We start from the raw sequence: 25,790 nt of genomic DNA, 5'->3' as shown, positions 1-25,790 counted from the left end.
AACAAATACAGTTGAATCAGAAAATAGGCAGCAAGTTTCAAAAATCTGATGAAGAGTCTTAATATCTATTTTAAAGGGTTTCAAGTTCTAACCAGTGGTTAAAATTAAGGCACCACTCTAAATCTAGGAAAGTCCTATATTGCACATGGGAATCAATGACAAAAATCCCTCAGAATTTACTTGGAGATCACTAAATATATTCATGAGACCCTGAAACTTGTGAAGTATTCAGAAGAGGTTATTATGTGTCTTCTTACATGTTAGAAAAAAAGAAAAAGCCAACTAAAATAGAAGTCTACTGGGACATGGCTTATTATTACACAAAAATGTATATGTTCTGGGTCAAATCAAAATTATGTTTGGAGTTATTTCTCATTCCATAAAAAGAAAAACATATTTTCCTTCTGTGTTTTTTTTTTATGTTCCAAGTCTTCTATTATGGATGTTTTCAATTTTACAAACCAAAAGTTAAAAATATAAAAAAAGGCTTATGACTAAGTTATTTTTTTCAATTATCAGTAATAACTGCATACCAGATATCTGCACATTTGATCAATGAAAACTTCTTGATTTATAATTGGACCACCAATAAAAACTAAGCATCCTTTTTTTTTGGTTTTTCTTTTCCTCTTATTGCCCTAGTATAAGCAACTGACACATCATAGCTATGTATTTCAAGAAGACAGGTCAGGTTAATTTGAGAAGTAAAAAAAGTAATTCTGGATCACTCCATTTAGGCAGAATTGACCTATTCTTAGAACTGGGTGGAGAACTATGATGGATGGGCTGTTCCTGGGATAAGGCATCCATGCAGGCCAAGCGTTTATGCATGACAATCTCTGGGTAGCAAGTGCCCAGATACCACATTAGAATGAAAGACATCAGCGTGGAAACTATCAAAGTACTCAGTTATATAATGGGAGAAGCCATACATAGCAAACAAACAGAACTCTGTTCTTTAGTTTTTCTTGTGGATTTTAAGAGAATCCGTTATCAGTACTGGCCCTGCCCCAAACAAGAACAGCAGAAAGAGCACGTCCAATAACCCAGTAGTCAACTTTGGATCACTGCATCCAGGAAGAATAAGTTGCTACTAAAAAGTCTTCATCCAACCTTGGCTGAGACTATAGAAGTTTTTTTCTCCTTAATTCATAGAATTATGTGCTGTCATGAGTGCGAAACAGAGGCAGTAGAAATTAGGTAGGACTGGTAGCTATCTCTTAGACACAGATAAATGCTGATATATATGATGTATCCATGCCTGCTTGGGAATTTTCATGAAAGTTTTTATTCTGGGCATGGTAATTATCATAAATGACAACTAGGACTCCTTGTATGTTTTTTTGACATATTGATCCATATTTTAGGAGTCAGTTATTTAATCTGGTATTTATTCTGTCATTCACAAGTAGATCTCTTTGTACAAGTCATTTTCCTTCTCTGTTCCTTCCTTAATCTAAGAAATAAATTAGTTGAGCTAGATGATCGATCTGGGTATTTTTTAATCTATTGTTCTGTGACACTATTCAGCAATCCTGACATCTATCCAGAGATTTCCAAAATATTTGCCCCTGTGCTGCCTAATGTATTCTGCATGTAAGCATTTTGGACCACAGAAATATGATTTGATGTTTTAAACAGAGACCCTTAGTAAAAAGTCTACATGAGTAAAAACAAGAAAAAATAAAAATATTCTCTCATAATTGTTGAAGAACCCTGCTTTCTTCATTTCTTTATACCTATTATCTCTTACAGTTATATTCACTCTCTTCTATTACAGTATTCTTTGTTTTAGACTCCTTCTTTTTTTTATTTTTTGACAGGCAGAGTGGACAGTGAGAGAGAGAGAGAGAGAGAGAGAGAGAGAAAGGTCTTCCTTTGCCGTTGGTTCACTCTCCAGTGGCTGCCGTCGACCAGCGTGCTGCGGCCGGCGCACCACGCTGATCCAATGGCAGAAGCCAGGTACTTATCCTGGTCTACCATGGGGTGCAGGGCCCCAGTCCTTGGGCCATCCTCCACTGCACTCCCTGGCCACAGCAGAGAGCTGGCCTGGAAGAGGGGCAACCGGGACAGAATCTGGCGCCCCGACCAGGACTAGAACCCTGTGTGCCGGCGCCGCAGGCGGAGGATTAGCCTATTGAGCCACGGCGCCGGCCTAGACTCCTTCTATTACCTCTAGTTTTGGTTAATGACAAGAGGAACATGAGCAATATATAATATCAACAGCAGCTACCTTTTACAGAATATGTACTCTGTTCCATTTATTGTGATATGTGTACACAGACACACATGAACACACACTGATTTATGATCTCATTTAATCCTTGTAAGAACTCCATGAGGTATACATTATTGTTCTTATTTTGTTAACACAAGTATGAGAAAAGAGGTAAAAAAATTTTATTGAATTGTAGAGTTTGTAAGTTGTAAGCCACTATGTGAACCCGTGTCTCTTTGACATCAAAATGCTGCACTAAATCAAAAAATAATATAAGAGGTGGCAGCAAGTGTAGAGATGTCAGTTTCCTCTCCATGCCAAGGAATTTCTTTTGCTTTGATGAAAAACATGGGAGGAGCCCACCATCGAGAGAAAACACTTCCCCACATGCCACTCCTGCATCTCTACCATAGGTGTCTTTTATGATCACAAGAACAATCTTCTATTTCTCAATCCTATATTCACAACATGCCAATAAGAACTCTCTTGTCCATTGCCTACATGTACTCTTCAAGGAAACTCTTTAGGATGGTATGTGGTCCAGTTCTTGCAAACCAGACATTACTGTTTTCAGTTACTTGTTACAGCTGCCTCATGCCAGTTGACCAGATTCCATTTTGAATGACCAAGTCCAGGCAACATGACTCAAGAATTAAGAGCTGTGTTCCTCAATCTGATAATATGGTTTGGAATCTAGATCTACAATTTTCTAGTTGCCAAGTTCATGTCCCTCACTTTCTTCAACTGTAAAACAGGATTAAAAATGGAACCTCCCTCACAAAGTTTAAATAGTCAATACAATTTTGTTTAAAATATCAAAAACTCTTAGAATTGTTCTTTTCTATGTCCATATTATGAGCATACCTTTTACTTAGCCAAGTGTTTTCTTACCAAATTAATATTAGGAAGTTTGGATAACCAGACAAGCCAGACTGCAGTAGAAATAGCCTAGGTTCATGTATTGAAATATCACATTGTAGCCTATAAATATATTCAATTATTGTTAATAAAAGTTTTTTAAAGAATATTAAATAATCCTATGGAGGGACTTTAAAATAAAGAAGTAGCCTAGGTTTGGGGAATCTTTTCATTTATCTATTGTTGTATACCAAACCTCTCCCTTGAGAGAGCAATGTCCATTACTTGCCCATAATGTTGCAATCTGAATAGGGTTTTGTGGTAACAGTTTATCTCTGCTTTATGTAGTGTTGGTCAGATCACCTAGACTGCCACTGGTTTAGTCTGTCACCCTCCAAGGCTTCTTTCCTGCCACCAGTATTGCTGCACCTTACATAGTGGCATTTTTCTAAGAGTAAAAGTCAATACAATAAGGCCTGTAAGACCTGGTTTTCCAAGCCCCAGAATGTCCCCTAGACTATATTCTGTTGGTCAGTCCAGTCGCAGAGTTGTCTCAGATTCAAGGGCAGGAACCTTAGTTTCCACTTCTAGATGGGAGGAGTGACCAACTTTAAAAGGCAGAATCAGAAAGACATAATCTTTAATTTAATTTCTTCCACCTAGTACCTGAAGGACTTTTGTGGATCTCTATTTCTTCTTCATTAAAATGGCTAATTTTAAGATTATGAGTACTAATATAAAAGATGCATGTGAAGTATCTAACACAAATTCTTCATTTATTTGAAGACTACATAGATATTTGTTTGTTTGTTTCCCTTAATGTTTTCTTGAAGAATAAATGCAAGTCAAGGTAAGAGTATTCTTCCTCCAAAGGTAATAGAATATACTTTTATTTTTATTTTAACATATTAGTTTATTTATTTTGAGATAACATTTATAAATTTACATTATAGTCAAAGACTTAAAGGATCTACTAAATGAAGAGTTCAACAAATAAAAAGTAAAAAGACCATTAACCAGCAGGAGAATAAGCAAGGGCTATAAAGAATAGTCAAATGAGAAGATGTTCAACTTCACTCATAAAGTAATTTATAATAGTCACAAAATCATTTATATAATTCCTCAATGCAAACTTCACCTTTGCCTAATATCCTGTAGTTTAAGTCAAACCATCTCATACACATTGTTTATACTCAGGACTATTTTGCAACATTGTTCACTTGGATGTGGTAATTAAGAGACAAAAACTTTATTTTACTCAAGGAGATCATAAGAATCAAAGTTCTATAAACAACTGTTTTTCAATGCATTTTCTCAGTCTTGGTTATCAGTCAGATGTTTTCCTTTCCATGTTATATCATTTTTATGCTATTTTCCTGATTGCAATTGCTATTCAGTAATTATTCTAGGTTTCATATTTTGGCCAAAGCTTGTAAAATATAGTTATCTGCAATTGCAGTCCTCTAGGTATGATTTTTTTACTGTGAGTCCAATCACTAAAGTATAGCACAGAGTATGATGTCATATACCTAGGCTACAAAAATGACCCAAAGGAATTATTAACACAAGTTTTTTTTTGAGGAGAGAAATTATCTATCCTTATTTAAAAAAAATTTTTCTTTTGAACATGATAGAGCTGCTTGATATTTAGGTTCTTCATTTAAATCATCCATGTTAAGATTAATTTGAATGATTTGAATTTGAGATCCTATTGCTAAGTACAGGTGCAATTTGGTTGGTACTCAATTTTAACTAGAGTGTGTTTATCACAAATGATAGGATAAATATGTTGGCAATTAGAGACATTTAGGAAATGTAAAACATGAATCTCTGGAATTGGGTTTGAAAGTAACTGCTCTGTTCTCAATGATTGATCAGCTTGAGGCAGTATTACAGTCTCATTGATTTTACCAGAATGTCTCAAGAGTTTGTCCCCTACTTGTTGTTTCCACCAAAAAAAAAAAAAAAAATCACCTAATTTCTTGCCCTTCATTTTTTATTTCCCTTCAGTTCTGGTCTTAGAAATCTAAGTGTACTGTAATGACCTGGAACTGAAGCCTCATCTGTCCCGTGGATGAGATTTTAAGAAATGTCAGCAGTCAATACCATATATTGGTAAGGTTGAGTATAATTTGGCACCAGAAAATTTCTAAGGAAACTTTAACAATCCAGCTTCAGCATTTGCACAGATGATTCTATCACATTGTCCCCAGGTTCCACTAAATTAATCCAGAAGTTAAAGTGCTAAGTAAGTTTTATATATGTTACATATGAGCAGGTCTGTATATAGCACCCTCCAATACATTTATAGATATATACTGCTGAGAGAAATAAATACATATCTTGTACCAATGGTGATCTTTAATTATGGAAGAAACCACATATCCTTTATTTCCCTTTAAGCCAATGGACTGTCATGTTTCTTGAGCATTTGAAAGGTTTGAAGAAATTTATTGCCACAGATTTACTCAGTACCAAAAAGATAACATAACCAAAAAAGTCCATGCACCCACACATTTTTCCTCCTACTGCTCCCACGATCTTACTGAATGTGTGTATAAAATACATACATACTTGATTTTATATTCTCTGGCTCCAAAGCTCTTAATATCCTACCAAAAAGAAGGACAATTCCTTCTGGTACTAAGAGATTTGAGTGTTCATTATGCAACTGACTCCCAAACTTCTTTTTAGTTGGGTATCTATCTCTTATGTTTAATGTGAATAATATGCAGTCCTCTGCTGTGTGACACATATCTTCATCTTTCAACAGTCTTTCCTTCAAATATTACTGGTAATATAATTATTCAGAATAACTTGCTTGATTTGAATGAAAGTCTAAGGCAATCACCATAGAACGCATGAGTGCTTGTTTTCTTTTTCTGTATCTGCTCCACTTCGCTGCCATGGCTGCGAACATGTCCCAGAACATGCTAGCAAATGCAACCAGCTGCCTCAGGACTGACCCTATTTCTCAGATAGCCAGTGGGGTATTAACAATGAAGCCAGTATTTTAACTTGCAAAAGAAAATAAGTTTGATCTCTGTTCAACCAGAGATAAATAAATTTCATCCTGACTGTGTGAAACTATTTAAAAAAGAAGGAAAAAACTTTGTCCCTGAAATCCTTTCTTTTTCTCTTTTGATAGGGTATGTGAACTGTGTAAGATTTACATTGTAAATGTAATATATTTATGATCCAGCAAACTTTATTTACATGTGTTTGATACTGAGATTACCAATATGGAAAGCAATTGAACTAAAATCTTCTGTTCTTATTAAAAAAAAAACAATAAATTAATTCTTCCAACATCTTAGCTTAGATCTTTTTCCTAAACTTAATTGCACAATTTTGACAGGTTAGCTCTAAATCCTGATGGGTTTAGAAATGTCAATTTGTACCAGAGTCAATGGCTGCCCAGTAACAAGGCATTTTTAAGATTACTGCAAAACAAATTCTTCAAGATCTTGACCACCTGTCCTTAAAACTATGCCTTGTGAGAATTTCAGTAATATACCTGCTGCAGGTGCCATCTCCAGCATAGCGGGAATTGTATGGCATTGTATTTCTGTTTCCAAAAATAGACTGAGAAAATGCCTGGACTGAGAAAATTATTGTGCTTTTTCTATACCATGCATTGGAACTTTTTGATATCATTTTTGGAAAATCAAAGGTAGCTATCCTTTTGCAAATGGCTCACAAATCAGAACGTCAATTAAAACTGCACTTTGGAATGCCAAATATGTGCCAGACAATATATTCTATGTTGTGATGACTATATAGATCAGGGAACTCTTGACTGAAGCCATTTCTCCTTTACCTGGAAAAGCAATCCTTCCTTCCTTAAAAATATGGCTTTGGGAAGGACATACCTGTAGCTGAGAGAGAGATAAAGATAGAGAGAGAGAGAGAGAGAGAGAGAAAGAAGGGGGAGGACAAGGAAGATATGGGAATGAATATTGAAATCAAATCCAGGCTGCTGTCATGTTTCACATAGTCTAATAAATAAAAGTATACAATAATATTATAATAAAAAACTAAGTGTGAAATTAAATTTTTGCATCAAAATAAACTAAACTTTTAATTGTATTTTTCATGAACTTTTTAAAGTACCTTCATATAGCCAGTCTTTTAGGCAGTTCTTTCTCCATGCTTTATAAATTAAATTAATTTCCCTTTTTAAACTAGGATGTGATTCTAGTAGATCATTTACTTAAAATAGAAGAAATGTTAGTTTTCTTAGTTTTTTTAAAGCCTAGGAAATTGAAATGCTTGCTTTCCTCCATTCAGCATTATTCAAGCCTATCATATAAATGATTCAAATTTGTTCTCACCAAGAAATAAATAAATACAAGAAAAATAAGAAATGTGGGCAAGTAACTCAATATTTTAAACATTGAGTATTTTGCCTCCAAAAATCCTAAAGAACGGAAAAGATACTATATACATGACAGGCATAATTGCTGAAAAATCAGTGATTTCTAATTTAGCAACAGAAAACAGGTGACATGGTCCATATTGCTTACAACTGGCACCAACCAATCTCCCAATAAGTTTCGCAGGGGAAAAGAATTAAAATAGTTGGATATGTACCAGAATTTTCAAAAGTACATGAAATTAAATACATCAATTATAGAACATAGCTTGTGATTTTGTTGATGCTGTGATGGTGGTTTGGAAATAATGGAAAAGATTAAGTCAGTTGTACTCTGGGAGAGCTTTCCTCTTATTTTCAGGAAGAAGAGCAGGAGGTATAATGATTGTACAGCATTGATACTGAAAGCTGCAGAACTGCTCTTGGGTGGCACAGTGGAAAAAGTGAGGGTTTAGTAACCAACATCTCCGCTTGCAATTCCATCTGGGGCTGTATACTTCTGACAGGTTAACAAAAAATCTAATTGTCTATTTTCTTACATAAAAAATAATAATGCTGATAACCTACACCACACGATGTATGAGTTTCAATGTGATTTTTTATTTATCTGGCACATCATGAGGAACAAATATTTGTTATTTCCCTTCTTCTACTACCTGTGTTTATGTATATAGCCCTGTTTTATATTGAGTTTAATAATTTTAATAATAATAAAGTATAATTTTAATAATATCATATAGCTTAAGTTCATATTCCTGAAAAATCATTTTAATGACTTTTCAAATTAGTTATCTGCCCCAAACTGGATGTTAAGAAAGCATATCCTATGGCTAGCGCTGCGGCTCACTAGGCTAATCCTCTGCCTGAGGCAACGGCACACCGGGTTCTAGTCCTGATCTGGGCGCCAGATTCTGTCCTGGTTGCTCCTCTTCCAGGCCAGCTCTCTGCTGTGGCCCAGGAAGGCAGTGGTGAATGGCCCAAGTGCCTGGGCCCTGCACCTGCATGGGAGACCAGGAGGAAGCACCTGGCTCCTGGCTTCGAATCGGCGTGGCGCCGGCTGTAGTGGCCATTTCGGGGGTGAACCAACGGAAGGAAGACCTTTTTCTCTGTCTCTCTCTCTCTCTCACTGTCTAACTCTGCCTGTCAAAATAAATAAATAAATAGAAAAAGCATATCCTCTTGAGTGTTCAGTTTAAGCTTCCCTATATACTGTCTCAATAGGGTTGAACACATTGAAGTTAGGAAGTTCTATACAGAGAAGTATAGTTGATAGTTTCACGGAGATTAGGAGCCAAGTTCTATCCCAGCTCTGATTTTTCCAGGCAAGTCAATTAATCTCGTATCATATTCTTTTAAATGAAGATGATGGCACTAATTTTACACAATTCTGTAACATTTTCGACTCTTAGGAATTTTAAAGAGCATTAAATACTACATTTTTTCATGATACTCATTTTTAACAGCATGAAAACTGAATATATAATTCAGCAGTTCTTAAGTCTTCATGTTTATTTTCACTGATTCATATTCTAGTGGAGTAATGACAAGAAATTGGATTTTTTAACTGCCCAGTTTTCCTTTATTCACTGATCTTCAGAAAAGCTTTTTTCCCCTTTAAGTAAAACAATCTTCTCAAAGATAAATTTCATAAATCTTTGGATATTTCTCCAAGGCACATTTGTGTAAGGGACACATTTGAGACTCTATTGTCCCATTGTCTTCGGTGGCGCTCTGCCAGGAGAGCCAGCTGATTTCATTTAGATTGTCTATCTACTGGCTGCAGTAGCTCCACGCACAAAAAGGACTTCGTTCCTTTGTTTTCCTGAGGTTCCATGGGAGTGCTACCAAGTCCAACAAAAAAGCAGAATGCATAAAGAAGTAAGGATAACGAAAGATAACGGTTTTAAATTTCAAGGAGGTTAGATTCCTTTGTAAGAATAGGCAAGGAACAAAGATCTTAAAACAACATGTTTGATTTATGCCTCCATCATGTGGGGGAAGTAAAACTAAAGGCATTTACAGGTATTAAAGAATTATTCAGTCTAGTTACAGATAAGTAAATTTATCTATCTATCTGTCTATCTTCTGGACTGTGAGGCAGCAGGTACTTGAACAGAGTCTCAACGTTTCACTCCAATATCCTTTATTTCTGTTTCTCTCTAGCTTGAATATAGGATTTTTCACCACAAATTTACAGTCTAGAATTTATTTTAGGAACCCCCAAAATTCATCCAGTTGCGTATCTCAAACATAGTTTGGAGGGAAAAACAAGTTACAACCCCTCCCCATTAGAGGAAGATAGATTCTAAATACATCTATATAGAACAGATTATTTTTAAAATGATGATGTGAGGATTTTTTTTTTAACCAAGGCATTTTTGTCTCTTATTTTTATTTCTGTTTTGCTTAAAATCACTATTGTAAGCCATTAAACAATACAACACAAGGCGCATCAAGTTCCTTGGTCTGGGCAAGGAGAGCCTTGTAAATTTAAACAGTAGAATTTTTCCCCATAAGCTGGTTTGAGCTATTGTAAGGATAATTGTGTGTTTCTTCTATGAGAATTGAGCAAGGCCCTCCATTTTTTTTTAACATTTATTTATTTTATTTGAAAGGTAGAGTTATCTCTAGGGAGGCAGAGGCAAAGAGAGAGAGAGAGAGAGGGTGAGAGAGAGAGGAGGAGGAGATAAAGAGAGGTCTTCCATCCACTGGTTCACTCCCCAGATGACTGAAATGGCCGGCCAGAGCTGGGCTGATTTGAAGCCAGAAGCCAGGAGTTTCTTCCGGGTCTCCTACAAGGGTGCAGGGACCCAAGTACTTGGGCCATCTTTTACTACTTTCCCAGGCCACAGCAGAGAGCTGCATTCGAAGTGGAGCAGCCAGGACTGGAACCAACTCCCATATGGGATGCTGGCACTACAGGAGGCGGCTTTACCCACTAAGCCACAACACCAGCCCCTCCATTTGTTTTTAATTTTTCTACTTTATAACTAAAAACTCTGAATACTAATCACCCATGTTGCTGCATCAACTAAAAATCAAACTATTTGACAATGCGTTTGAATCCTGTGGGGTGAAGAAAGGGAGTCTACTTTAAATTGTGGACTCAAAAATGGACCCTTTGACACTAAATATTTCCAAGAAATTCAGTGTTACCAAGTTTCTTCCCTCTTTCTGTAGCCTGTTTTCTTTGGCATCCAGCCACTAGAAATTAAGACCTGGTTTCCCTGGCAACAATAACTGTGCACAAGTCCTCACAAGAGCTCTCTCATTCAGATTGTTAGCTATACAAATAAAGTTCCACAAAGAGATTGCTTCAGAATAAAGGAATAAAAGAAAAACCGTTCCCATCTATTGTGACAGACGTAAAGGTATTATTCACAGTACCTCCAATTGGACAATGTGTTTTTGTGATGAACTGAATTACCTTAGATTGGTTTTCCACATCTTTTTGTGCTTCAGATAGCAGCCTAGGCTTTTATAGTCTATTTAGTTCCCTCCTCAGTTCCATTAGCATCAATCCTATTTCTTTCCAGTTTGTTTTAGAGGAAATTTACTTGTTAAGTTGCCATATTACCTTTTAAGGACTCATTTCCCACCGAAATTTAAGTATGACTCCAAGCTTTCAAAATTAAGCTGTATCTTTTATTTTTTTCTACCCTGTATCTTCTCCACAGTATGTAGATGGAATAAAGGGAATGGAGCATTGTAACCAGTGATCTGACCTGTACAATAGGTTAATTGACGTTGGGTTGTTTCAAATTTGACTGAAAATCTCAAGAGGTTTTTGTGTTGATTTGTCTGATTTCCACCGTGTATTTACTCATATTTCTAAGCTCAGGGTAACAAAGGTGAATCACTTTCTATTCTGCTTGACACACATTGATAAATATATTTTGACCTTTTATTTAATCAAGTCCTCTGTAATATTTTTAAAAGATTTATTTATTAATTTGAAAGGCAGAATTACAGAAAGGCAGAGACAGAGAGAGAAAGAGAGGTCTTCCATCCACTGATTCTCTCCCCCAGATGGCCGCAACAGCTGGAGCTGAGCTGATCCAAAGCCAGGAGCCAGGAGCTTCTTCCGGGACTCCCACATGGGTGCAGGGACCCAAGGACTTGGGCCATCCTCTACTGCTTTCCCAGGCCATAGCAGAGAGCTGGATCGGAAGTGGAGCATCCAGGACTCAAACTGGCACCCATATGGGATGCTGGCACTGCAGGTTGCGGCTTTACCAGATAGGCCGCAGCACTGGCCCCAGCCCTCTGTAATTTTTTGTCAAAAAGAGCCGGAATACACATCTACAGAGCTTATGTCAAAGCTTTTTTATCTCAGGTTTCTCATCTACAAACTCAAGCTTTCTGACTTCTTTATGTCCAAACGCTTGTGATTCTTTTTCCAAAATTTGGAATTTTCTAGTCAGGAACCCTCACAAGATCTTCCAGTGTGGTGATCTCTCTTCTAGGTGCTGAAATCCTTGCTCCCACCTGTGGTTCCTTTTCAAGTCAAATTTTACTAGCATTTATTCAGTCCATACTCTTCTATTATCACAAACTCAGAGAACTTTTAAAACATTGTTTTTCACTTGACTGCCAAGAATGAAATGTTTTAACCATGATTTCTTTAACCTCAGTTGGTAATGTTTCAGGGACCAATGGCAAATTATAAAATTAATTTCAAAGTCCTTACCATAAATAGTTAAAATCAACTTCTATACAAGATGTCATATCCATTATATATTTGTTTTTGCTTTAGGACAATTAACATAAAATGCTTCTTTGGTAATTAATATCTCAGATTTCTTTGCTATATATTTATGACAAGCAGCCTTTTATATCTTATAATCTATTTATTGTATACTTGTATTTCACCCTCGAATAGATGCATACCTCACGTTAGTATGACCCTTGCATAATACATTTTAATAAATCTCCAAAGTGATTGGCACAAATAATTAATGCTTATTAAGTATATATCTAATTTTTATATTAATATCAAATTACATATACCTGCATATGGAGACTACAATTTGTACTAACCCCTATTTTGTTGTTTTGTACTGATCATGTAAATTAGGTGCTAAGCCTTCCAAAATTCAAACTGTACCATCCTTTCATAATACCTATTCTCACAAAAGTAGCACTTTGTAAATTCACATTTATTAAATAAAAAAATAACTATAATAACTATATAACAAACAAAAAAAGAAAAAAAAAGAACTTAATACTTTACCCTTTTAGTATTTTTTGTGTTCTACTTAAAACTATTGGTTGAACTCTGTAATTAATACACAATTACTCTTAGGTGTTTAATTAATGCTATAACTAGTACTCAAATAGTATTTTAAACTTTGTGTTTCTGTGAGGGTGCAAACTGTTGAAATCTTTACTTAATATATGCTAAATTGATCTTCTGTATATAAAGATAATTGAAAATTAATCTTGATGTGAATGGAAAGGGAGAGGGAGCAGGAGAGGGGAGTGTTGTGGGTGGGAGGGAAGTTATGGGGGGGGGGAAGCTATTGTAATCCATAAGCTTTACTTTGGAAATTTATGTTCATTAAATAAAATAAAATAAAATAAAATAAAAAAGAATATTAAAAAATACCTATTCTCAAGCTTTCTCTTGTCTTATATCCCTTTTTCTTTGACTTCTTACCCCCAAATTAGATAACTTGTGCTGCAAGAAATACCATTTTGACTTTATTAAGCTTATAGTATATATTTTTTAATTTTTTTTTTGACAGGCAGAGTGGACAGTGAGAGAAAGAGACAGAGAGAAAGGTCTTCCTTTGCCGTTGGTTCACCCTCCAATGGCTGCCACGGCCGGCGTGCTGCGGCTGGCGCACCACGCTGATCCAATGGCAGGAGCTAGGTACTTATCCTGGTCTCTCATGGGGTGCAGGGCCCAAGGACTTGGGCCATCCTCCACTACACTCCCTGGCCACAGCAGAGAGCTGGCCTGGAAGAGGGGCAACCGGGACAGAATCCGGCGCCCCGACCGGGACTAGAACCCGGTGTGCTGGCGCCGCAAGGCGGAGCATTAGCCTAGTGAGCCGCGGCGCCGGCCAAGCTTATAGTATATTTATACCTTAATTTTGATAAAAAAAAAAGTCTAAGATTTTTGAAAATCTAGAGACTACTTGGATTTATTTTATTATATAGCATCCAAGTAGATTCAAATCAATATAGATAAAACCTGCTACTTGGGGCCAGAGCTGTGGCACAGCATGTTAACACCCTGGCCTGAGGCGCTGGCATCCCATATGGGCTCCTGTTTGAGACCCGGCTGCTGCACTTCCAATCCAGCTCTCTGCTATGGCCAGGGAAAGCAGTAGAAGATGGCCCAAGTCCTTGGGACCCTGCACCCATGTGGGAGACCTGGAAGAAGCTCCTGGCTCCTGGCTTCGGATCGGCGGAGCTCCAGTCGTTGCAGCCAATTGGGGAGTGAACCAGCAGAATGGAAGATCTCTCTCTCTCTCTCTCTGTGTCTCTCTCTCTCTCACTCTCTCTGCCTCTCCTCTCTGTGTAAATTTTTCAAATAAATAAATAAATCTTTTAAAAAATTGGTAAAGTCAACAACAGGAGTCACTGTGCACTTACTCCTCATGTAGGATCTCTGTCCTTAATGTGCTGTACATTGAGATTTTATGCTATAACGAGTACTCAAACAATATATTTCACTTTGTGTTTCTATGGGGGTGCAAACTGTTGAAATCTTTACTTAATGCATACTAAACTGATCTTCTGTAAAAAAAAAAAAAAAAAAAAGGAAATTATCAATTCCCAACTTGACTCTCACTGGGATTAAACATGACAATAGGTCTGATCTGATTTCATCATCATTTAAAAAAAATCATCTATTATTTTTCACTTTATGTTTCTGTGTGGGAGCAAACTGTTGAAATCCTTACTTAATGTATACTAAGCTGATCTTCTGTATATTAAGATAATCGAAAATGAATCTTGATGTGAATGGAAGGGGAGAGGGAGTGGGAAAGGGGAGGGTTGTGGGTGGGAGGGACGGTATTGGGGGGAAGCCATTGTAATCCATAAATCGTACTTTGGAAATTTATATTCATTAAATAAAAGTTAAAAAAAAGAAATAGTGGCATAAATACATATATTATGTATTTTATTTTTTTCATATAAGGAAGTAGTAAGGAGAAGGTTGGACAGAGAAGAACATTTACCCCTCGGGAGCAAGACTAAGGGAGGAGGAAGAGACAGCAAACTATTTTTAAATACAGTGTTCTATGTTATTTTTAAGATAACATACTGGGGATATAATTTACCTGTGAAGGAATGGACTAATTTGAAATATACAATTTTGTGAGCGTGAATGAACAAACGTGCCTGTGTAACTACTCTCCTAGTTCAGATTTGGAATATTTCTGTTACCTCAAAAATTCACTCCTGTTCCTTCCCAACTAATGCTCCCAAGCCACCACCTCACATGAAGCACACATGGGTGGAATTTATGTCATCATGCATTATTTTTTCTTTTTAAACAGCTCATCTAAGTGCAATGCTTCAATAATAAACTCTTTTTCAACTGAAAAAAAAAAAACCTGCTACTTATTCATAGAAGTAAAACATGCAGTATTTTCCTGAAAGTTTATCAAATCTAACTACACTCCTGTACTCTCTAGACTTTATATTCATGCCTTTTTGTTGCTGCGGATTCGTTCTGAGAGGAGAAGTGAAGTGGGGTCAAGAGGTGTAGAGTCACCACACAGACACCAGGAGTTGGGTGAAAGCGGGCCAGAGGCGAGCAGCTCACAGACTCATTTATTTCAGTTGGTGCAGCGGCTTATTTAGCTGAAGCAGCCAATCTGGTCAAGGGGGTGGTTTATGCCCTAACCAATGGCCTTCCTTTGCCAGGTGGGTTCGGAAGCCATTTCCTGAGTAACTGATGCTCACTTGCCAACGCCATCTTGGCACAGCCTTCTCATTCCACCACACCTTTTTGCTTACAGTTCATATTTCTCTCTATAGTCTTCAGCCTGGTCTTATAAATAGCACTTATTCTGTTGACTTAGACGTGGATTGTTACTTCTTATTTATTTGAAAGGCAGAGAGGCAGACAGACAGAGATCTTCCATACACTGGTTCACTCCCCATATGCCCACAACAGCTGGGATTGGGTCAGACTGAAGCTAGCAGCCAAGAACTCAATCTAATTCCCCTATGTGAGTGAGTGGCAAGGAATAATTGAGCCATAATCTGATGCCTCCCAAGGTGCGTATTGGCAAGAAGCTGGGATCAGAGTGGAGCTAGAACATGAACTTCAATATGTGATGATGGCATTTCAAGCAGCGTTTTAGCCAGTGTACCAAATGCCTGTCCTAGATATGGTTTAAATGACACGTCATGACATCTCCAGAAATAATGTGTTCCTTTCCCCTGTGTCATTTGAATAGTCCTTGAATATCTCTGTTGCAATGTTCTTTATTTTTAATACAAGAAGAAAACTACACTTCGTGATCAATTAATATAAGTGAAGCCTTTTTTTTAGATTATATTTATTGTACTGGTTTTATCTTTTACCAACATTACCTTTCCTGGTAGATTTTAAGCTCCTTAAGAAAAGGGATAACACATATTTGTGAAATTAATAAAAAATTAGAAGAATTATTACTCTGAACTAACATATTCATTATGATTACTTCCTTCCTAAGATATGATTTTAAACTCATGAAATATCTGGCCAGAGTTAAAAGTTCCCTAGGTCCATGTTTTTCTGTGTGATTCTAGTAAGCTCATGTAAGGAGAAATGTATGTCAGTCTCTTTTTTTTTCTTTTATTTTTATAGTGTGGAGTAGAAGACAAAGCATACACTTAAGTCTCAAATTGCGTTGAGATGGCATCAAGACTGACAGCTGTGTGTGAACTTGAGTGTTTTGCTATACCTTTCAGAGAATAAGTCTCCTCACCTGCAAATCTTGGGTAGAATATTCATATGACAGTTTAGGCATATAATATGGAAACAATTAAGTGTTCAGAATGGGACTTGATGCTTAATAAGTATACAATGATTGTTCCTTTTTATTCTTTGGAGACTTTTGTTTACCAAGAACTAAAGGGCCATGTTGCATTCCATAGGATTAATTTTTCTACTCCAACTTGTGTAATGGCAAAGGTAGGTGGCAATGAGGGGCCTATAGCACAGAAGCCAAGCTGTCAAATAAAGAGTCTAATTATTTTCTATTATCCCTGTTTCCTTGCTGGATTTTGTGGCACTGTCAGACCTTTCTGAGTGAGAAGCAGATGGTATGGAATGAGTATAAAAGATCGGTTGCCAATGTGAGGAGAAAAGACTTTTCCAGTGTACTCTCCTTACGTGGAGTGTACCAGAGCATTAAATCATTGCATCAGGGGTGACATGCAGTTTAATAGTTGTAGCACACTTGTCTGCCTGAACATTCTTCAAAGGCAATTTTCTCTGAGAAGAGATTTAGCTCACATCTCTTTCCTCCAGTCTTTTCATGAGGGAAACAACCTAATTACAACTTTAAAGGGACCTCAGAGTCTGTGTTCCCTTTCAAAAACGGCGTTTAGTATTGGAGTCACTGGGTATTGTAGCTTCGAGAGAGCTTTCCGGATTGAGTGCAAAGGGAAGGCTCATTCAGGAACAGCTCTCAGGCCCATCTCTATAACCCATCTGAACAATGTTCTGGCAGTACTACTGGCTTTTTGCTCCCATTTGTGTCTCGGCATCCATGAACTTGCTCTGCTGTTATTCTCATATCTGTGTTCTCTTTAGGACAGCTCTTACAGACTGTACTTTAGACCCTGCAATTCTGTGTCCTGCAATTTGAAGTGGATCTCTAAAATGCCTACCTTTTCCTTAGAAGGGATAAATGTAGAGAAGGTTGCAGTAGCTCTGACTTTTAGACTTTGATGACTCAGCCATTTTTAAAAGTGGCCAAGCATATGGGATATTTTATAGCTTAAAAAATACATGCATTATCCTTAGAAATGATGTATGAATGAGGTCAAGAATATCAGCTGATAGAGATTTAGCACTGGTCTCTTCTCTTTGTCTTCTATGTTGTTTGGAAAGGTTTAATTACTGTTAAGAAACGCTCTGTGCGGTAACTAACTGTTGAAGATAAATGAATCGCTCTTGAAAGTAAAGCAACAGGAATTGCTAAAACTAACATATGAGATGGAGTGACTAGGAAAATTGAAAATAGTCATAGATTTTTAGAGATAGAATAGAGTTGCTGATTTTCTGATTTAAAAATTGAGACTTAAATAGCTTAAAAGTCAGAATGGCCGGCGCCGCGGCTCACTAGGCTAATCCTCCACCTTGCGGCGCCGGCACACCGGGTTCTAGTCCCGGTCGGGGCGCCGGATTCTGTCCCGGTTGCCCCTCTTCCAGGCCAGCTCTCTGCTGTGGCCAGGGAGTGCAGTGGAGGATGGCCCAAGTGCTTGGGCCCTGCACCCCATGGGAGACCAGGATAAGTACCTAGCTCCTGCCATTGGATCAGCGTGGTGCGCCAGCCACAGCGCGCCGGCCGCGGCAGCCACTGGAGGGTGAACCAACGGCAAAGGAAGACCTTTCTGTCTCTCTCTTTCACTATCCACTCTGCCTGTCAAAAAAAAAAAGTCAGAATGTACCCCAAATTATGAAGTTTAAAAAAGTAATATTGAAAAAAATGCGGAAGACAATATAGAAAGTCCTCAGAAAACTAAAAATAGATATACCATATGAGCAACCCAGTTATCCAACTCCTACAAGTAAATCCAAAGGAAATGAAAACAGCATATGAAAGAGTTACCTGGGGCTGGCGATGTGGCATAGCAGGTTAAGCCATTGCCTGCGACACCATCATCCAAAACTGGCACTGGTTCGAGTCCTGGCTATTCTACATCTAATCCAGCTGCCTGCTATTGTATCTGGGAAAGCAGTAGGCCCCTGCACTGACATGGGAGACTCAGAAGAAGCTCCGGGATCCTGACTTTGGCCTGGCCCAGACCCAAGCATTGCAGCCATTTGGGGAGTGAATCAACAGATGGAAGATCTGTGTGTGTATGTGTGTGTGTGTATGTCCTCCTCTATCTGTTATCCTGCCTTTCAAATAAATAAAAAAATAAATCTTTAAAAAGAGAGTAACCTGCACTCCCATATTTATAGCACCTCAATTCATAGTATCTAAGATATAGAATCAATCTAGATGTCCATCAACTAATGACTGGATAAAGAAAATATATTGTGTATACACAGTGGAATATTACACATCCATTAAAAGGAATGAAATCCTGGTATTTCCAACAAAATGGATGCAGTGGAGATAATTATGTTAAGTGATAAAAACCAGAACCCCCCTCAAAAAATCACATTTTCTCTTATTGTGGTAGTTAATATATAAAGAGAGGATAAAACTTGTGTGGGTGTCAGATCATTTGGCATATAGTTACAAATATTGTTTTACTGATTCATAAGTGACAATATATTCTTGTTTCACACTTTAAAAAATAATGGAGAGGAAACACTGAGGAATTGGGGTACCATTAATAGTTTTTTCTTAATTTTGGTGTTGGTTGTGAGAGTGATCAGATGAAAAAACTCATTGATCTGTACATTTAAGTGCATTTCTTCGCATGTGTTATTTTAACAAAATGTTTTAAAAAGAAAATATTTACATTTGAAGAGCAAAAAGACAAATAACATATATATATATAAATAGCAATATTAATAGCAGTGATCGGGAGCGGGCAGCGCACGGTCGGGTGTATGCGGGCCGCGGGTCCGTGCGCGGGGTGAGCGCGCTCGGGGCGGCGTTTCCTGTTCCTGGCGCTCACGCGGCTGCAGCTCGGGCCTCGGCCTGCCCGCCCCGGACCATGGCTTCGGCTGTGGACGAGCTACAGAAGGATCTAGAAGAGGTGAAGGCGTTGCTGGAAAAGACTACTAGGAAAAGAATCCATGATGCCCTTACAGCAGAGAAATCCAAGATCTAGACGGAGATCAAGAACAAGGTGCAGCAGAAGTCACAGAGCAAAGCAGAACTTGACAATGAAAAGCCGGCTGCTGTGGTTGCTCCCATTACAACGGGCTATACAGTGAAGATCACTAATTACGGATGGGATCAGTCAGATAAGTTTGTGAAAATCTACATTACTCTACCTGGAGTTCATCACGTTCCCACGGAGAGTGTGCAGGTGCATTTCACAGAGCGGTCATTTGATCTTTTGGTAAAGAACTTAAATGGCAAGAATTACTCCATGATTGTGAACAATCTGTTGAAACCTATCTCTGTGGAAGGCAGTTCAAAAAAAGTCAAGACGGACACAGTTCTGATCTTATGTAGGAAAAAAGCAGAGAACACCCGATGGGACTACCTGACCCAGGTTGAAAAGAGTGCAAAGAAAAAGAAAAGCCCTCCTACGACACAGAAGCAGACCCTAGTGAAGGACTGAATGTGCTGAAGAAAATCTATGAAGATGGAGATGACGACATGAAGCGAACTATTAATAAAGCCTGGGTGGAATCGAGAGAAAAGCAAGCCAAAGGAGACACGGAATTTTGAGACTCGAGTCCTGTTGGAACTGTGGTGTGGAAGCACCTTTCCAACAAGGGGATGTTGCTGCGCTGCGCATGTAACTCGACAGATAACTACTCACATACCCTGTAAGGAGAGGCAGTGATTCTCCATCTCCTGCTGGAGGATGTATTTAAATAAAATGTGCTCATTAAAAAAAAAAATAGCAGTGATCCCTCATGTGTGCCACTATGAGGGGTTTTTATTTTTTTTTACTTATCTGTTTCCTAATTTTTCTAGTATGTGCAATCATTATTTTTGTAACTACCAAAAATATATTTGAACATAATATATTTAAAAAGCCCATATTGCAAAAAAGAAACATTTGAAAGACTATTCAAAAATATTCTTGAACTTTTTATATACTAAGCATTGTGGCAGGTGATGGGGATATAATATTGAGTAAAATCATTATAAGTTCTATCTTCATAGAGGTCTACCTATTGAATAAAGACATTGCTATGGTATCAATATAGTGTTGTTTATTTATTTATTTGAGGCAGAGAAATCTTTTTTTTTCAATATTTTTAATTTATTTTTGAGAGGTAGAGTTATAGACAGTGAGAGGGAGAGACAGAGAGAGGTCTTCCATCAATGGTTCACTCCCCAATTGGCCGCAACAGCCGGAGCTGTGAAGATCCGGAGCTGCGAAGATCTGAAGCCAGGAGCCAGGAGCTTCCTCTGGGTCTCCCACACGGGTGCAGGGGCCCAAGCACTTGGGCCATCTTCTGCTGCTTTCCCAGGCCACAGCAGAAAGCTGGGTTGGAAGAGGAGCAGCCAAGACTTAAACCGGTGCCCATATGGGATGCCAGTACTGCAGGCAGAGGTTAGCCCACTGCGCCATGGTGCTGGCCCCAAGAGAAATCCTGCATTTTGCGATAGCCTGGACTAGGCCAGATTGAAGCCGGGCACCCAGACCCAATCCAAGTCTCCCACATGAGTGTCAGTGACTCAACTACTTGAGCTAGCACCTGTTGCCTCCCACAAAAGGCATTAACTGGGAAGCTGGTTATAGTTTAAATATATTCCACCAAAGGTTTATGTGTTGGGAACTTAGTGCTCAGTGTGGTGATATTGAAAGGTAGCAGAATCTTGAAAAGGTGGGACCTAGTGATAGCTTGTAAGACTGGGCTGTCCTCACACTATGTCTGCCTGTCTTACCATGTGATCTCTTCCTTTTACACGTGCTGCATCCATTATGCCCTCTGCCTTCGTAAGATATAGACAAGGGGACCCTCAAAACACCTGGTGACAGGCAGCTTGGACTTTGAAACTCCAAAACTGTGAGCTAAATAAGCCCCTTTTCCTTATAAAGTGCCCAGCCTCTGGTTTCATTAAAGTAATGGAAAACTGACTCATAGATCCAAGCAATCATAGAGACAGTTCTTTCTGTGAAAGGTGGTTGGTGCAATGAGAACAAGTAATAGAAGTTAGAGATGGGAGGGCCGGCGCCGCGGTTCAATAGGCTAATCCTCTGCCTGGGGCGCCGGCACCCCGGGATTCTAGTCCCGGTTGGGGCGCTGGATTCTATCCCGGTTGCTTCTCTTCCAGTCCAGCTCTCTGCTGTGGCCTAGGAAGGCAGTGGAGGATGGCCCAAGTGCTTGGGCCCTGCACCCGCAAGGGAGACCAGGAGGAAGCACCTGGCTCCTGGCTTCAGATTGGCGCAGCACACCGGCCACAACGTGCCAGCCTTAGCGGCCACTTGGGGGATAAACCAACAGAAAAAGGAAGACCTTTCTCTCTGTCTCTCTCTCACACTGTCTAATTCTGCCTGTCAAAAAAAGAAGAAGAAGAAGAAGAAGAAGAAGAAGAAGAAGAAGGAGGAGGAGGAGGAGGAGGAGGAGGAGGAGGAGGAGGAGGAGGAGGAGGAGGAGGAGGAGGAGGAGGAGGAGGAGGAGGAGGAGGAGGAGGAGGAGGAGGAGGAGGAGGAGGAGGAGGAGGAGGAGGAGGAGGAGGAGGAGGAGGAGGAGGAGGAGGAGGAGGAGGAGGAGGAGGAGGAGGAGGAGGAGGAGGAGGAGGAGGAGGAGGAGGAGGAGGAGGAGGAGGAGGAGGAGGAGGAGGGAAGAAGAAGAAGAAGAAGAAGAAGAAGAAGAAGAAGAAGAAGAAGAAGAAGAAGAAGAAGAAGAAGAAGAAGAAGAAGAAGAAGAAGAAGAAGAAGAAGAAGAAGAAGAAGAAGAAGAAGAAGAAGAAGAAGAAGAAGAAGAAGAAGAAGAAGAAGAAGAAGTTGTTAGAGATGGGAAATCCAGGAAGCCACATGGCAGAGTACAGTGAGATCCAAACACGCACACACACACCCCACGTTACAGGAGGAGGAATTAAGGAATGGAAGATCAGTGATGGTAGCATTCCAGAGAAAGAAATACTGAGGAAGCATCACAATGTGTAGAATCCTGTGCTTGTCGACTGGGTAGTTGCCTGAGTACAAGGAACAGGACTAAGAGGAGGAAGGAAACTTGTAAGTAAATAAAATAACACTCACTGCCCAAAAAGAGGGCCCTTTTTAATATGATTTTATTCAGTCCTTCCAACATTCCTATGATATAGCTATGCTTTCTCCAATTTACAGATAAGAAAACCATGGTTTAGATGATTTAAATAACTTGAGAAGCCTTCATAGCTAGTGAACAGAACTGTCAGACTGTAAGACAGAAGAACTTATCGTGGTTCTTCTAGGGATACAAGTTAAGGGGCCAGGGCGAGATGGTGAAAGAAGCAGGTAATCCCAGAGCAGTGAATTCAAATGTGTATACGATTTGGGAATATGCACATCACCCTGTAGTCCTGTAGTCCAACCAGTACTTTTCTCAGATGGGCTGAGATGAAATGAGTTTTTTTCCCCTGCAGCCTTTTTCATTCCTTCATATCTGCTGAGGGTAAAGTGTGCAGAGGGGGAGAAAATGCAATTGAAAATTTTAAAATTTATAGTGTGAGCAATTGTCAGGCTTATAAACAATTGCTGTCTATATGTCTACCTTGGAAGAAAACAAGACAAAATCTCTAAAAATTGCTTTTAATTATATGAACTTTCCTTTTGTGTTACTCCACTGTAGCACCATAATAAAATATCGCAGACTGGGTAGATTAAACCTCAGAAATGTTATTCTCTTACAGTTCAAAAGGCACAAAGTTCAAGATCAAGATCCTAGCTGATTTGGATCTGCTGATGGCTCTCTGCTTGGCCTGTACATGGGCACCTTGTTGCTCTGCTCACACGTTCTTTCCTTGGTGACTGCAAGGAGAGAGATATAAGATGGATCTTCCTCTTCTTATAAGGTCACCAATCCTATACGATTAGGACCCTACCCCTTGTGACCTTACTAAACTTTAATTACCTCCTAAAGGCTTTGTCTCCAGATATACTGACATTGGGGTTAGGAATTCAATATATAAATTTTGGGTAACACAGAGCTGTGGATAGCACCTCACTTCATTTTGCCCTGCATTTAGTCACTCTATTGAATTCTCTGGGCAGCAGTTTTCATGACTTGATGTTTCTGTTGCTCATTTATTGGTTTATTTGCTTTCCACTGTTATTATTTTCTCCCCCCAGACTAGACAAGCTTATTAGAGCACTACTTTGTCATGACACTCCCAGCCTAGAACAGTGCCTCTCACAAACATTACTCTGGAGGATATTTTCCGAGAGAGGAGAACTTGTATTCTGAGAGCTTCACTGGAGAGCACATTTTCAGAGCACTTCCTATTAATGTGACTCCTCTTCAGTACAGGAAAAACTGCCCCCTGGTGTTTCAGAACAGTTCTTGAGAGGGAAAACAGAAGTGGAGTATTTTTGTCTTCAGCTGTTCATGCATATTCTTACTTTCTCTCTAGACATCCATCACTGCATACCCGGAGAATAAAGTGTGCCAATCTGATTTCCTAACTCTAATTGCAATCAGGTTGGAATGATGAGTGATTCTGGGGCACGGTGCTTCAGAGGATGTACATATGGCAAGTTCATCAATGCCTAAAAGGAGATATTTGCAGTTATGCAGTGAGCCCAGCAGTTAAAATTTCGTATTAACACATTCATTGTGAGTGAGGGGGGTGGGGTAGGTTTATTTCTACTTTGCATTTTCCCAAGCTGAATTTTATTTTATATTTATAAAAATATATTTCTGGAATGAAAATAGAACAATGCTTTTTTTTTTCTTTGCACGAGAAGTATGGATAAGACTAACAATACCAAAAAAGGAAGATCATCAAGATGAGATCATAATAGGGAAAACCTGGGTTATGTATAAGAGTTAACTTTAATCTGCATGCTAGAGGGTAGCTCTGAGAAATGCAGACCCGTTATTTCTGTTGTGTTTGAGAAAGGTAATAACTGTTAAACTTATACATTGTGTTTCTCACATCATCATTACTTTAGGGGAAAAAATCTTGGATTGAGAAAAAGCAAAGCTCTACATATACAGTTTAGTTAGTATGTCCCCTTTATTTACCCTTCCCATCCTTATTATAGTCCAAGGTGAAAATAGAGAAGTGTAGAAAAAGGAGTCAGAAATTCCCTTTCTTTCGTTTCTTTCAGTTCATGTAACATGTACCAGATACTTTTTATGCCTGGAAGTTATTTTATGGGAGCTTTTATTCCCCTTTGTAATAGTGGGTAGTAACAAGGAGGGATAACTGTTAATAGCTACTAAAATCATTCCTTGATATGGACCTGGAATCAAAGGAAAAGTAATTCAAATTAATGAAAATGATTGGTGCAAGACAGTATACTGCCATATTAGTCAAACCTACTTCTTCTTCTTTTTTAGATTTTTGAAAGAGGTGAATATATTTTTTTCAACTTTTATTTAATAAATATAAATTTCTGAAGTACAACTTTTGGATTATAGTGGCTTTCCCCCCATAAGCTCCCTCCCACTCCCAACCATCCCATCTCCCACTCCCTCTCCCATCCCATTCTTCATCAAGATTCATTTTCAATTATCTTTATATACAGAAGATCAACTTAGTATATACTAAGTAAAGATTTCAACAGACTGCACCCACACAGACACACAACATATAGAGTATTGTTTGAGTAGTAGTTTTACTGTTATTTTGCATAGTACAACACATTAAGTACAGAGATCCTGTATGGAGAGTAGTTGCACAGTGACTCCTGTAGTTGATTTAATAATTGACACTCTTATTTATGGCGTCAGTAACCACCGGAAGCTCTTGTCATGAGCTTCCAAGGCTATGGAAGCCTCTTGAGTTCGCCAACTCTGATCTTATTTAGACAAGGCCATGGTCAAAGTGAAAGTTCTCTCCTCCCTTCAGAGAAAGGTACCTCCTTCTTTGATGGCCCCTTCTTTCCACTGGGATCTCACTCACAGAGATCTCTCATTTAGGTCATTTGTTTTGCCACAGTGTCTTGGCTTTCCATGCCTGAAATACTCTCACGGGCTTTTTAGCCAGATCCGAATGCCTTAAGGGCTGATTCTGAGGCCAGAGTGCTGTTTAGGATATCTGCCGTTCTATGAGTCTGCTGTGTATCCCGCTTCCCATGTCAAATCTACTTCTTCACTTTGGCCAGAGCAAAGAAAAATTGTCTTCATTTTAAATAAACTCTGTGAGCACCAAAAAGAGATAAAATAGCAATTCCCAGTACGATACAGTAATAATAGCTTTGTCATATTTATTTTCTTTGTGTACTTGTGTATCACTTATTTTTCATGCTGTATCAAGCCACACAAAAATTGGTTGTTTCATTCATTAATCTTTTGGTCAACAGTCTCAATTAGGCTCAGTTAAGTGGTTCTTCTGCTGGGCCTTGTTGGGCTCACTCATGTATTTC

The 25,790-nt window shown here is 38.6% G+C and overlaps 1 protein-coding gene and 1 pseudogene across 7 annotated transcripts in view; both read left to right on the top strand.

Annotated features, from left to right (window-relative positions):
- The window catches only part of LINGO2 (leucine rich repeat and Ig domain containing 2), a 1,387,358-nt gene that overhangs the window by 1,172,752 nt on the left and 188,816 nt on the right, over window positions 1-25,790 (top strand). The window lies entirely within an intron of this gene.
- Window positions 19,199-20,163, top strand: LOC149128795 (calcyclin-binding protein pseudogene; annotated as a pseudogene).

This window comes from Oryctolagus cuniculus, chromosome 1 (assembly GCF_051225735.1).
Source record: "Oryctolagus cuniculus isolate XC-2025 breed Fujian yellow rabbit chromosome 1, ASM5122573v1, whole genome shotgun sequence".
Taxonomy (NCBI): domain Eukaryota; kingdom Metazoa; phylum Chordata; class Mammalia; order Lagomorpha; family Leporidae; genus Oryctolagus; species Oryctolagus cuniculus.
This window is presented reverse-complemented; position numbering and strand designations above follow the sequence as displayed.